Genomic DNA, 15,645 nt, shown 5'->3' with positions numbered 1-15,645 from the left:
AGTCTTCATGGGAGATGCAACAATTTTCCAGAGCTTCATTTTGGAAGCATTTTAAGTTTCAATAAGATACCATTTCATATTTAACCCAAATAATAACATTTTTTAAAAAAATATGCTTATAGATCAAGCTGGGGTGATTTGATCAATTCTTTTCATTAACCTGAAAGTCTTTAACACCTTAATATAATATTACATATATAGGACAGGACTCCTTTTCAAACCACATAAACTCTCGGATCCATTAATACAGTGCTGAAGACTGTTACATGAGTCAAGGGAATTCCACTCCAAGTTAATTACTGTTGGAATTAGAGGAAAGAATATTTTACTTGAAGTTGTATAACAAGAATCTACAATTATCACATTTCAGGGCATCGCTCTATTCATTTGATGAAAAATGTCAATGAAGTTTAACAGAAGATGTTCTGCATTTCCATGGGTAATGAAAATTGGCACGTTCACGATAAGCTAACACAACATTTTCGGTGTGTTAATATGCAGTGCAGAAGAAATTTCTGTAGGCAGTAAACGTAGCCATCATTTTGATTTGCCTGTGAGATGATTATGCTCAATTCCTGACTGGGTACATAATTTCACACCGAAAAGGAGTCATCTCCTCTTAGGGACCAACTGTAGCCTACCAAAAAAAAAAAAAAGACTCCTGCCTGAGGTCTTTAACTAGCTAGGTAGTCAGATAGATACAGACAATGGAAAAAAAAAATATCTGGAATACTATAAAAATGCCAGCTGAAACTGTATGTTGGTTTATTTATTATGTTCATATAAAGTATTTTTGTCCAAACAATGTATCTAAGACATTCATCACCTTGTTAAGTTTTTTCATTGTTTGATGATTACAATAGGCATCTTCAGAGTTTGCTGGATGCTGTGTCGTTCCACTCCTTGGCAACGCTAGAGTTATTCTTACACGGTGAGTCCAGCACTATTGACTGATGTGCAAAGCTATGCTTTAATTGCAGTGTCTGAGTAGCAACAAGTGGATGGAATATGGAAGCCTTGGAGAGTAAGTGAACGTAAGATTAATGAGATCAACCCTGATAAAATTATTTCATCTTTATAAACGTCTTTAACCTATTAAGTAGGATTTAAAATTAATCATAGAATCATCCAGTTGATTATAGACTAAAGTTTATCTGGTAGGCTTTCAGAAATGCAATCTTTATGCCCGTTCCTACTTATTTAGGAGTTAAGGATTAGTTGTAATTGTGTGATAAAGTAGATGCAGTAATGATACTTTGAACACTATGAATATCCTATAGGGGAAAAGGCAGATAATATTCTGTACTTTCCTTTTACTCATTAGCTGTTGCACCAATGCCGTGATTCTCTACAAGGAGCATATTCTTTATTTAAATGGCCTAGCAAATCAACAAGGTTGTGCTGAGTAGTTCAGGGCTGGTCATTTTGGTTTTGGTTTTGGGTGGTTTTCTTCCACCACCACCACCCCCAACTTCTTTTCTTGGATGTGTGCGTGTCATGCATGGGAAGGTATGAAGGAAAAACAGCTATTCAGCAGAGACACGTCCCACCCCTTTAATTAAGCTTTTCCCGGACTATGTAAAAACACTGGCAGTGTGTAAATCCCATTTGTGTGTTTGTTATTATTATTTTAACAGATTCCTAAGTATTATGTTAAGATACCTCAGTGATGAAATACATATGAAAATATGAAAATAGTTGCATTAGTAAGTCAGTGGATACCAAAAGGGTTGGATGGCATCGGCACAGTGCCAACTGGAAGATTTTTTTTTTCTTTTCATTTAATTCCTTTCACCTACTAGGCTCCCTAAGCATTAGGCAGAACCCAGTATGTGGCTAAGTTATTGCTCTAGTGTTCATCACACAAAAAGCACAGTCTTAGCATTTGTAAATTTTCTTCAGGGAGGTTTCTAATCTAGACAGCATTTGCGTTTGGGGATTACACCACAGTCTGTTCCCCACCACCTCCCCCTCTAACATGTAGCCCTTTCAACTTCTTCAAAGAAGTGGGTGAAAGTAGGTTCTTTTATTAATAGCAGAAAACAAACCGACTGCTGGACTTCCGTGGCAGAGCTCACATAATGCGGCAGGGTGGGAACTGTAACAAAGAATGCTTGAATGCACTAAACGTATAGTGAAACCCCATTTACATTCACTGATGGGGCTTAAAGTACAATAAATGAGAAGTTTAAAGTAGAAATAAGCAGGGCCGTGAAAAGACTTCGGTGAAGGTAAATACTTCTTGAAAAGTTTAGCACAGGATTTAATTTCAAACTTGAGCCTTTCCTAGTAGAATGCATTTCTTCATAATATATCCCTTCACTCAGAGCATCTCCATCAGATGATGGTAAATCAGATGGAGTGAGTATCTTCAATGCATAAAGAAGTAGATTCTGTTTATCCAATTTATATACTGATTTTCATACAAGTGAGACAGTTGGCAGTGGAAAAGTCTTCATGGTTCACTGTCTGTTCCCCTGTACTCTCTCTCCTCTGCAAACTGCCTTTGAAGTGTAAGGAACAACTTTGTGTCTAGAAATAAATTTGATTGTGATATCTTACCATAATTTCTAGCTCTCTATACTTCTAAAATGTTTCTGTCTGTGTTGGTATAGATACGCTGAAGAATTGGACAAGTTTGTTGCTTTCTCTCTGCTAAAGTTATTCCGTGAAATAGATTCACAATATTATACTGTGTAACTATCACCTCTCCCCTTTTCTTCTCTTCCAATATGGTGATCATCTCTTTGTTTTAGCCCCTTCCACAGCCCCACCTTAGGGCCTTACAAGATGCCAGCTTTGTTATCCTAAGAGTTTAAATGAGCCATGCTCCCATTTTTTGCATTTCTCTTCACAGTGGTCCTTCATCCTGAATATGAAGGATGTATAAATGGCACCTACTTGTAAATTTTTGCAGAATCTGCCTCTCCTCCCTTGTCCCTGTTCAGAAACAAAAAGCTGTCAGAGGTTAAGTTTTCAGTCGCTAGTTGCAGTTTTCCAGATAAAAGTCAACTTCTTGCTCCTTTTGGAGCATAATAGCCCTGCTCTCTGCGTGATTGGATCAGGGATTTATTTAATAACTCTGATTTGGGGAAGGTGGGCTATGGAATAACTTTCTGCTGCACTCTTCAGCAGAGGTAGTTTCTGCTAGTGATGTGCAAGAAACTTTTGCTGCCAGCATTTAGTCAGATTGATATTTCCAGAAGTTTTGACAATCCGTCCTTATCCTCGAGGAGCCTGGTTCTGCTTCGGGCAGGCAGTTCTGGTCCGTGGACTCTCACAGTGCCTGCCATCCTGCAGTAGCTGCTGTGAGCCTAATCCAGGCAGAGCACCTCTCGGTTCCTATCCCGCACAATATCCCGATGGCAAACCCGGGATGTGAAATGGCCGGGGCAGCCATTTTGTGGTGGGATTTACAGCTTTTCACTGCGAAGTGGAGGGTTCATCTCTCTGTTGGGAAGATTTGTCCCAAGTCTGAGGATACACAGTGCTTATAGCTCCTGCCAGTGTTATTTATACACACACATTGGAGTATTCGGGGAGTTAGATTTACTGTTAAATTTTAAATAAACCCAGGAGGCTGTACTTTTTTGATGTTTATTATGTTGGCATATTATTTTGGATATTAATTCTTAAACTTATGTCTCTTTCTGAAATAGAGGACTGTGGTCAAAATATTGATATTTTAGGAGTCATTGAGGCACCCAGTTTTTAAGCAATGGCTGGATGTTAAAAGTGCAACAGGTTACCAGTGAAGTATTGGAAACCTCTCCTGACTCACCCAGAGGGTTAGATTTCTTGTGGGTGTTGCCAGTATCTGAGTATTGAGGTTTGGTAGGCTTTTTATGAGTTAATAAATTCCAAAGGCTGCAGCTTGGCTTTCTGAAATTTGGTAATCATTCCCTAAATGCTAGTGGGAAATCAAAATTACTACATGCAATAACTAACACTTTTAAAAACCTTTGAAATGTTTCCAGGCTGCTGCCTACGTGCTCTTCTTTCCTGCATCGATGGCTAAAGGCTTAGGGTCACTTCCTGACACCCAGCATGAATGCAGACAAGCTCCTTCTAGCTCTCTTTCAGTGAGACAACCTTTACTTTCCTTCCGTACCACTTGCCCGGTGTTGTCCAGGCAGACCATGGGGTCTTCATGTGGGGACCACCACTCACTAATGGGAACGTGGTGGGACCTTGACTTTGGTTAGGTCTCCAAGACCACAGTATAAAGCAAATATTAGCAAAGCACTCAGTGGCCAGTAGGAACTCGTGATTAACTGTGGCAGTGTGAGGGGACATTTCACACGTTTCTTTTAGAGTCTTTTTTCTGCTATTTGTTCTTCAGCTGTTCACAGTAACTTAGTGCAGCGGTGGGGAAGAGATAGGTTTGCATCTGAACAAGCTGTAGGATCTCTCATCCCAGTATTCATCTAGTCTCCACCAAAACTCTTTGTTTTGGCATGCACATTTACTTTTTTTCAGACTAATATTTATAATGGTCCTGGGCACCTTCTGCAGTAGCACAGAAGGCAAAAAAACATGCAAAGGACTAACTCCATAGAGAGTCTCTGGGTCAGCATTTTTCTATAAAGCAGTCTAATGTGTGTCTCAATTTGGGAGGATTTTAATATGGCCAATAAAATCCTGCAGCTGGCATCCAGCTCAGATTATGAAGTGACAGCAGAACTTAGTATCTGCAGTAGTCTTCTGAGACAACCTGCAGACTCTCCTGCCCTGTGGTAAGACCTGTGGCTGAAAGCCATCCTGTCCCCTCCCTGCTTCCAGGTACCATGTGCCGTTCACTGAACCAGAAAACATGGTACCACACAAGACTTGCATCTTATGTGGACCAGGCAAGAAATATAGCCAGGCATGTCCTCCTTCTTTCCTTCCCTCCTTTTCCCTCCCCTTTGCTCTCCTCCCTCGTGTCTCCCACACATAGCAGAAACATCACGTCCACTGCCAAGGCAAACTCAATCATCTAGTCTGACTTCCTTCATAAAACATGCCAAAGCATTCACCAAGCAACTCCCACATCAACACCAACAATTTCTGTTTGCTTAGCATGTATATTTAGGATTTGGGATGGCAGAGAATCCATAATAACCCCCTGGAACAGTCTCCCAGTAGTCTATTACATCACTATTAAAAACATAGGCTTTATTTCTAATTAGAACTTGTTTAGCATCAGCTTCCAGCTACTAAAACCTTTCCTGACAATTTAAATGGTCATTTGCTTCTTTCCACCACTTGGCATTTTCATTGAAAATCTAATGAGATTGCCTTCATTGTCTTATTTTAAGGTTTTTGGAAAGATAAGATAATGTTGCTTGCTCTTGTTTGAACCTTTCCCATTTTGCCAGTATCCTCTGCAAATACCAAAATGAGCAATCTGGTGTCAGGAATGGTATTTTTAGTTGTGCTAGTGATTCCTCTTTTCTTTTGTTTGACTTACTCATTTATCTTGTTTATTTTCTTTTTCACTTCACTGTACTGAGAAGTGTAACTGAAGGAATAAAGAGAGAAACATATTTGAAAAATGCTTGTCTGAGGTATTTGAAGGTTCCCAATTCCAGCTAAAATTAGTAGGAGTTTAACACCTAAACTGTTAAGTACTTATGTTACCTTTATTTAAGCAAAACCTTATGTCAGTGGGAGAAATAACAGAAATAGCTTATCAGTCTTTGACTGATTATTAGTCAGGTAATTTTTGATTAATCTATTAATCTATTTATTGAATAAATTGTTAATTTCAGAAGGAAATGATAGCAGCTGTATTATTCTTACTATTTGAAAACTTATTTGGTTTCAGCATTTTCTGTGTTTCCAGTATACTTGTATTACAGAAATAGATCCTGCAGATGGATTAAAACATACCCATGTGTTCAAACCAGGCAATCAGTCTCACATTTTACAGGTATTCATCCAAACAGCTAGGATATAGCTAGCTAAAGGATTATTTTTAATGTGTTTCTTGGAAATTTTGTAACTTAGTCCCTTCACAAAGCTTATTTGCCTGATCTCAGTAAATCTTCAAGCCTGTATGTTTTATCATTTTCATATCATAGGTTTGGGGAGGAGGGATGGGGGGAAGACTGATCTTAGATAAGCAATGCAGGTTGGTTGAGAATGGAGGTAGCTGTCATCTGTAGCCTTTCCAGACACAGCAGTACAATTCCAGACAGTCACCTGAGTATTATCGCTTTGCCTCAACTATAAATCACAGTCTGGTAATGGCCAAGGCTGACACCTTGACATTTTCAAGAAGAGTAAAAGACCTGATTTGAATGGAAATCAATTTCATTTCACAAATCTTGGGATACTCCAAATGTGTTCTTGGGTTTTTTTGTGGCTTATTCAGAATTTCCATGATCCTGATAAAGGTTTACTGGTGTTAGACAATGATGTTTGTTTCCTACATACAGCTAAAAATTAGAGAAATGCCTGTGTGTAAGGAGTGCATCTCGGGGTCTTGTACCATGTAGGTGTGGGAAAAGAAACCCTTTTTCTGACAGCCTGTTGAAGGTGATGGGCACAGCTCCTTTAGCTACCTTACCTTCTTCCCACCTCCAAAGGCAGTAGCCAGCCTGCAAGGCACAGCTCAGAGCATGTGATCTCACAGTCCTGCTCACCTGGATGTGAACTCCTGTGGGGTGCTCCGAAGAGGTGGCAGTGCTGATGCACCAGGACTTCACATTGTGCAATAAATTGTCGTGCTTCTCCCTGAATTTCTGCAATTAAAATGACCCAGAAGTTCTAAAAAACCCACATGAACTTTTTATTATGTGAACAGAGAGAAAGAAACCCCAAGGAAATAAAATTAAAGTTGCCTTTCCTGTTTTTTCTGTTTTCTTTTTTTTTTTTTTTTTTTTTTTTTTTTTTTTTTTTTTTTTTTTTTTTTTTTTTTTTTTTTTTTTTTTTTTTTTTTTTTTTTTGCCTTTTGCCTGGTTTGTGAGAATGTGTTGTGAAGACAAGATATTCCCCATTCAGGAAGGGAGGGGAATGAGCTTAGTGATTGTAGCACCCACGGTACTGTCGCACTAAGTGTAAGTAAATACAATCCGAAATTTGCTTTGCTCCAACTGTTCTGATATGTAGCACAACAGCTCTTTTGGAGGAAGGCTATCTGTGGGAGCAGCTCCCTTGTGTCACAGACAAGGTGGTGCAACGTAGCCTGCGCCCCAGGTGAAGGTATTGAGGTGGCATCAGACCTCCAGTGACTGAAGATCCAAAACCAACCCTGAAATATTCTTTCCAATAGTTTCACAAGGAGCTACAACACTCCTCAAATTTTCAGTTCTCTTACTTGGCAAAACGAGACAATCTAGATGACACTTTGGTTAAAAAAGGAAGGTGGCGTAAGGTAATGCCCACATGAGAATCTAAGCCAAATGAGTAAGCTGTGCCTAAATTTGCCAATAGATACATTCCTGTGTGAAACTGAAAAAGCAAAAATGTCCTTAGCATACAGAGGATTAAAAATACCTGATGGCCATTCCGTGTTTAAAACCCTGAAACAGGACAGTGCGAAACACGTAGCGGTGTCTATAGCAACAGGTGTGAAATCAAAGGTAAGGATTTTTCTCTCTTTTTGTGTCTCTTGCCTGCTGCACGATGCTCCTGAAAACCCTGCAAGAACCTCATTAAAACCATGCATGTATAGCACCACCCGAGTGCATCAAATGCCTTCCAAGGGCCGTAGCTACGTGCCGTCTAGACACTGTCCGTCAGCTTTATCGCAGCACATCCTAAGAGGCAGTAAAAGACAGGGTGCTGGTGTGGAAAGAAATGCTAACAATCTAGCAAATTGCTAGCGTCTAGCCCAGACTCTTTTCTGTCTGACAGTAGCCACTAGCACATGCCCGGGGAAAAGGATAAGATCAGGACAAGAAAAGTGATACTTCTCTGTTGTGGGTTGTTTTTTTTTTTAATGTCTCCTGCAGAATTCAGTGCAGTGACTTACAGGTCATACCAACCTGTTTAAGGGCCCTGGACAGAACTTCTTCCTTTCTTCTGTGCATTTGTTTAATTACTTGAGCTGTGAACCCTTTTCTTATGACAGCAGTAATATCTTTTCTTGGTCACAAATACCTCTCTATGTTCTGCAGATCCATTTGCATCTAAGGAAGACTGAGAAAATGTTGGAGCTCTGAGTAAGTGGTTTGTATGGATTTCCAAGGCACAACACCTCTATGCAACCTGCATCATTATGCTCACTTAATTTGTTTTCCCTAAGTGACAGGTAGAATTTGTAATGTGCAGTTATATGACAGATTTTACCTGGGGCCAATGTTTTTTTTCTGATACATACAGCTTTTTGGCAAACTTTTCCAGCCACACACTGTTCTGTACAATGGAGAGACTTTAAGGTGGATTAGATCAGAACTGTGACATTTGGCATTGTGATGTTCTCATGATTGTTTTTATCAGTGCAAATCATGCCCTGGAAGACAGAGGCATCTTGCAGCCTTGTCATTTCCACAAAGGAATGCTTTGACCTTGTTAAAGTCAAGGGGAGCTTTTGGCTTCAGCTGCTAAGATGTCATCATCATATTTAAACATTTTGAAGAGTGGCCACCACCCTTACAAAACACTTACCTAAACTATTTCCAACCCCAAAAATCTCCATCTCTGATCCTTTTGCACTCCTTGTATCCCCAAATTACCTGTGGGACAGTGCAAGGCACACTGGAGGGCATTTCTCCCCATAGCAGCCCTTGTCAGAACGTCAGGCCTACTGAGTCATGGGTTTCAGGAACAAGATGAAAAGTTTACATTGAAGACTGCTTCAAAGTAGAATGCTAGTTCTGGAAAAAGATTTTAAATAGTCTGTATTAAGAGATGGAAAGGTTGTGTTTAGATTCAAGCAAAGAAATACAATATTTAGCTGGTTTGCTCATGATCTAAAAACCGCAGCAAAAATAGAAACAAATCAAGTGGCCTCACTATGTGTCATTTAACATGATGCAAAACTATCCTGGCATACTTTTAAGGGAACATGAATTTAAATATTAACTGCTTAGTTTAAACAGAGATTTTAACTTTTAATATAGCAGCTTTATTAGGTGATTCATGTAGACTGTATGTGAGCTTTTTAAAGTAACTACAGCACCACAATTTGTAAATTGTATGATGTTACCAAATACCCTACCTGAAGTAATTCACAGTCCCTATCTCATTTTTAAGACAGTGGTTGAGTTCTTATTTCATAACCAAAATTCAACATGTAATAATAGTAAGTTCTGATTTCTGAAGGATAAGATCAAGTAAAGGCACTCCCAAAGACAGCAAGTCATCAGGACTGTGACATATCTGCTGGCCTCATAGATGTCTCAGATACTCCACAGCATCATGAAAGGTGACAGGCACTTAACACATAGGAAACTGAGTCCTGTGTTACCTGTCCCATTCCTTTGTGTTCTTAAGAACTTCGCAAACTATGCATTTTGTTCAGAAAGGTATCTCCCTTAAACTACTCCAGTGTGTCGGTTACAACCAGCTTCATTTTTGGAGTTTGTATTTTCAGGGGGAGGTTGGATAAAAGCACAGAATAGTAAAATGCATCAGTGGATACTTGGTATAACTCAGGTTTATGTAACCTGGAGTTCATACACAGACAAAAGACAGCATTTGACCACTGTTACTGCTGCTATAATTGTCAGATCACGATTTCTCTTTTTTTACTGTCCTCTTTATTTTTCTTAATGTTGATGTTAAAAAGATAGACTTTTTAACCAGTAACTGTCTGTAATGTTTCTGCCATGAAAAAATGATGGTCTCATTTTTAATTAATTGGACTTTTTTTGGTATGTTTTCAGCAAATGCCAGAACACCAACTGAGGCATACGTTTGGATTTCAGCTGTGTAAACATATACTATGTCAGTACTCTCGCTTAGCCCTTTCATAGCTACTATGAGCAGTTCAAAGTGTACAGCCCAGGGATTTGTTAGTGATGAATGTGCTGCCAGCATCACAGGTGAGGGTGGTTGCTTCCTTTCCTGAAAAACCTCCAGTCGTAATAGTGGCCCTGTCAGATTCCCAGTGAGCAGAGGCAGCTTTGTTGCACAGAGGTTCGGCAGACCCACCTTGGGACTTTTCTTTGTTTCATCTCCTGGATGAGCCTGTCCTTCCTCAGCAGATCTGTGTGAGGTGGAAAGGGCAGTCCACCATTCTGAGAAGTACCATCTCGAAGTGTCAGGTGGGAAACAAACATGTTTGAGTAGCAAAGTCAAGATTTTTTTCCTTACCCCATGTGTGAAGACCAGGGTATTTTTTGTTTTGCTTTTTTAAATGGGAGCAGAATTTCTGTTCCTTGTGCTGAAGTGAATGTTTCCTTTTCCCAATAGTTCTATTCTTTTGAATTATTTGAGCTTCAGAATTTCCTGAGTGCCAATTATATTAAGATTCAGAGGCCTTGTTGAGAAATTTCTCTCAAAAATGAGTTACCAGTTTTCAAAGTTAGATCCTTGAAAGCCGAAAACCAATGCATTAAAGCCAATTTCCAGAAGTAACAGAAGACATTTTCCTAAAAATACTTTCCACAATTTGAAGAGAACTCAGCACATTCTCCAACCGGTTGAAAAACCAGTTGCTAACATTTCAGAAACATGGAGCATAGTGAAAGAAAAGCACCACGTCATTTCTATATCCTATGATGGAAAGGAGGCCAAATTGATGACCACCGTAATCAGGTTCAGGCCCACAGATTTTAGCAGACCTCACATATGCCAAGTATCAGGCTGGCTCACTGATATGTTGTCTGTGGAGTTTTGTGGGCTGTGGATTGGTTTGTTGGGGGTTTTTTTACCTTTTTTTTCTTTTAAGCTAGAATACCAATAACATGCTGCTTAATTATTTTTTTTTTCATGTCATATACAGCAGTGTGCAGTAGCAATTGATACACAACCCTCTTCAAAAGGCACCTTACTTAAACCACTATTCCTTATCCAGACATCATAAGAGCTTTTTTTTCTGAAAAAGAGATGCCAAATTTGGACTTAGATGTCCAGGCAGAAGAAAGTAAGTGTGTGCAGGGTAAAAATATGAGGGCAAAAATATTTCATAATCACACTCTTAGGCTGGAAATTATTTTGCTATCCTAGCCACCTGAAATACTACTATTTTTTCAGAAGTCTCTCATTCAATTAGAATTTGAGTCTGAATAGCATGCCTGTGTGAGAGTCTGAAACCATGCAGTTTGTAGCATCTGGGGGTGAAGTCTCGCTGTTCAGCAAGCTGCTCTGGATAGCACAGATAGCCCTGGCAGCAAGCTGGAAACACCAACACAGAAGTGCCGACCCAAATAAGTGGCTTCTTCGGTTTGATTGTTCTCTCCTAACCACAAGGTTTCATTTACATTTACGTTTGCACTGGTACGCACGCACATGAACAGATACATGTTCTTTCACGGAATCACCGCTGACATTTTTGTCATCAAATCCTCCTCTCTGACCAAAATGATGGAAGATGGGTTTTGTGGTCCTCAGAGAAGTGGGCAATGTATGCACATAGAAATATATATATGTGCATATATAACTTTTTGAATGTATGTTTCAAAACACACGTTTGATTTTGTGTTTGGTATGTACTTACGTCTGATTTGCCGTAAACTTTTTGGCAGCTGTGCCAAGGGAGACCAGTGTGGTGGTGGTCCACGGCCAAGCTGCTGGTCTGTGACTGTGCCCCTCCAGCTTGGTGAATCACCCAAGTGCGCCGTCTTTTGTCTTGAGCTGGGAAAAGCCCCACAGCCAGCTGGCCATGCTTAGCTCCCAGCAGGAGCATGCTGGGACGATGGGATCCTTCCCCCCACGACTCCCCAGAGTCCATTGTGGTGTGCTGTGACCTGTTGTGTGTCTCATGTAAGGGGCCATGCTCAGGACGTTTTGCTTGAAGCTTTAAACTCATCCCACCCATGACTTCATGTAGTTCAGACACTGCGGTCCCCAAAGCAAGATCTTTCCTGCTTTGCTCTACTGAACTTTTCCCGGTCTGGAATGGATTGTGGATGGAAGAAGAGGGAGGAGGGGAAGGTGGTAGGCAAAACCAAGGGTTTGATTGGCATGCAGTGATTTTGGATTGGGGGAAGAAGGCATCTGTGCTCTCCAGCCCCCACATCCTTCTCAGTCCGTGTGTGTTGAGAGGGGAAAGAAACCGATATTGTTCCCTCTAAAATTAATTCCCAGTTAGCCAGTTACTCCTGGTTTTTAGCTCAGAGCGCACTGTAATTGCATTTTTCATTTCAGTAATTATAGAGGATATTAAAGTGGATAGACAGTTGTAGCAATCTGGCTCTTTAGACATATCCACTTGTCCAAGATCAAATGGCTACAGCATATTTAGGGTTACAGTCTCCTTCTTTTCCTTCTTGTTCTCTACTGCAGTGGATTTTTTTTTCGGCGTTACCATGACAACGCTATATCTGGCTGCCAGCTCTGTCGTAAGTTATTGAACTGAGACTGGCTTTTGGTTTAGCAGATAATTAGGTTCTGTCTCACAGGTTCATTTTCCTGTGACTGGGACATGAATATGACCTACAGCTGGCCTCAATTTCAGTGTCACAGACAAAACTTTAACCCTTCCTAATCCCACCACTACTGTACTTACTGCGGCGGTTGGCAACTATTCCAAGCATTTTCCCAGGGATGCTGGACACAACACACCCTCCTGAGTCCTCAGGGCTCATTGCCCAGGCTGTGCTAATCCCCAGCGAGGAGGGGGACAGTTCGGCTTGCATCCACATGCTGGGCGGGCAGAGAAAGGGTATCACTAGCAGCAGATGAATATTGATTGTCTGGTGTGTAGATTTGTTGGAAAGGTAAGTTCACTGCTTGATTAGTGACCCTTTAAATAATAGAAATGCACGGGGCGGTGACAGGCCTTTTTTGCTTGACTCAGGAATATGAAATATTTACGAGAGGTCTGTTTTAGCACACAGCGCCCCATCTTAGGCTGGTACCTGTGGCGAGGGAGCAAAGCTGCAAGGAACTGCCATGTTGTTTCTGTATTTACCTCCCTGTCCTTTTACCCTCTGGGAGAAGGAGAGCCCAGACTGGAGGTGCTGGGCACCTGCCACTGGAGCCCATCACTCCAGGCCCTGGGGTGGGAGCAGGCAGTGCAGCATCTCACCAGATCGACCTTTAAGCTCACAAAATCAGGCGTGAGAAGGAGGAAGAACCACCATTTTCTTCAGCCCAGTTCTCAAATGTCCTCTTTTCCAGCATTTATATGCAGCATGATGTGGTCTTGCAGTTTTAGTGATTTCAAGCCAGGGCATAAACCCCTCTTCTGTCCTTTAAAGGCTTGCAATAAGTCTTCCCTATCAGTCAGAGGGAAATTCCATGAGATTTCAGGAACAGATATTTCCTTAATTTGTCCATGGGATGAGCAAGGTTTTTCCTACCCTTAAAAGAGCAAGGGAGGTTTCTCTCCCAAAGCTGGCAGATCCCGGTGTGTTTTCCAGAGAAGCACAAGACCATTGGTGTAGGAGTTGTGTATCTGTTTTTCTGAGGCTGCAGATTCTTGCTATCTGGCAGCGCACACCATAGAGCTGCTGGGGCTCGCCACCCACCCCATCTGTGTTTCCCATTGTCACTCATCTTTCTGGGGAATCTCACAAAAAAATAAAAAAATTAAAAAAAAAAATTAAGAAGCTAGCTCCAAAAATTGATGGACTCACACCATTATCCGTCACAGGGCTCTTGCATACAGGCTATTTGTGCATGCTGTGGATGTGTGGATAGAGATGCTGGCAGGGTGGACACTTTTCCTCATCTACCCTCCTCCCTCCCCACCAAATTATTTGTGCAGATGTCTCTTGATTAGAAGGTCAGAGTGTTCAGATGGGGCATCCGTCTTGCTGCTGTGGAACGTGTCCTTCTGAGCTAATCTCCCAGCCTGTGTTTGTTGATAAAATATGGTATGTTCGAAACCTGCCTATTATACAGGACAAAGAAAATGGCACTTCATGAACCAGAGACAGTGACTTCTCACCGGAGATAACAGCACAGGCTGCAGGTTTAGCATATATGTATAACCAAAACGATCAAAAAAGGCCCTTGAGGTATTTCTTGATTAGCATATTTAGAGTGGATTAGACATCCTTGCAACGATAGCATAAAAGTTTTGCTGTGGGGTTGAACTCGGAGTGGGAGTGGGCTGGAGGGGAAGGTCTCCCTTGAATTAGAGAAAGAGAGAGAGATGTGAAACTCTATGTGCTGGTTAGCTGATAAATTATCCAGCTGCTAGGTGTTAATGAACACTGCCCCATCTGGGACCCCATAGCTCTGAGATGGGATGATGGTTACCACATCAGCAGGATGTTAGCAGGTATTAGTGGTATATTACTTTTTTTATTTTTTTTTAAGGAGGAAGTAAACACTGAGCCATTGTATGGGAACATTTTCCATTATAAATATAATTGTTGAAAATTTGTTTCTTTATTTAAGCAACTTTTATGGGTTTTTCAGGGTTATTCTCCCCACCCTTTTTTTTTTTTTTTTTTTCCAGATTTTATAACCCACATACAGCATGAGTACTTTCAGTTTTTGTTTAGTGTTGGTTTCAGTGCCTGGCCCTCATATCCTGGCACAGGCCTGTGATGTTTCGTCTGTGATCACACTTTAAAGCCAAATGAAACACTTGTTTTCATTGGAACCATTAGAGAAATCAAGCAAATATTGCCAGTGGGATTAAGTTTTATAAAAAACAGATAAGAAATCTCATTGTTTGGCCTAGAGCAACCTGACAATGTCCCAACAACATTTGCAAATGAGGGCATGTAAACCAGATCACAAGGAAAGGGGGAGCAGAAAAAATAACAAATGGGGAAAAAAACCCAGGAAGACAGTCGTTGTCATTTCATGATTTCCAGCTTGAGCAGCTTGAGTTCTTAAACCAAAAACCTTTATTGTAGGTAATTAAGCCCACTTCCCACCACAATATATAATCTTTACCACAATTGGCAGCAAATTAGTCTCTTCTAGAGGATGCAAAGCTGTCAAGTCCTTCTGAATCCCCAAAGTCCTTCCATAGCTGATGCTCTCTGATGTGAAAGATAAAGACTTGCAGGATCTTGCCTGCTCTCAGGTGCTGAGACCAACACACCGGCTTCTGTTTATTCCCAAAACAATTGCTGAAAATCGAACAACAGCAGAAGTTCAGGCTAGAAGGAGTAAATCACAGCATTTCTTGCATTCTGGCAATCAGTAAATGCCTTGTAAGTTTGTCTTGAATGTAAGACTTTCTTTGCTGTTTAAAACTAGTTAATGTTCTTTACTACTCTCTGACGGAACCTGCCTCTACATATTATTGCCTCTGTGGCGGATGTTGGCTGCTGAACGTAGTTACATGGAATCATGTCTGATTTATGTACCTTGAGTAGGCTGTGAGAATACTTCCTTGAGTATGCCTCCTACTTTTGATTTCTTATCACATTTTATCCTTATGAGGTACTTTGAATAGCACTTCAAGGGCAGCAAAAATAAGTCCCTTAATTTAAATATTTCATTGTGACGGCAAAGTCAAAAGTGCTTCAGGTACTTGGATCAGTTCCTCAGAAGTCTAGCAGGAGTACAAAATATACCGGTTTAAATTCAGAGACAACTTTCTTTTCCTTTGGTTCTTTAAATTTTAAACTAACTTTTTTTTCT

The sequence above is a fragment of the Empidonax traillii genome, unplaced genomic scaffold, assembly GCF_003031625.1.
Source record: "Empidonax traillii isolate 1590-97213 ecotype Southwest subspecies unplaced genomic scaffold, ASM303162v1 scaffold176:size2985712, whole genome shotgun sequence".
Taxonomy (NCBI): domain Eukaryota; kingdom Metazoa; phylum Chordata; class Aves; order Passeriformes; family Tyrannidae; genus Empidonax; species Empidonax traillii.
Note: the sequence above shows the minus strand (reverse complement) of the source record.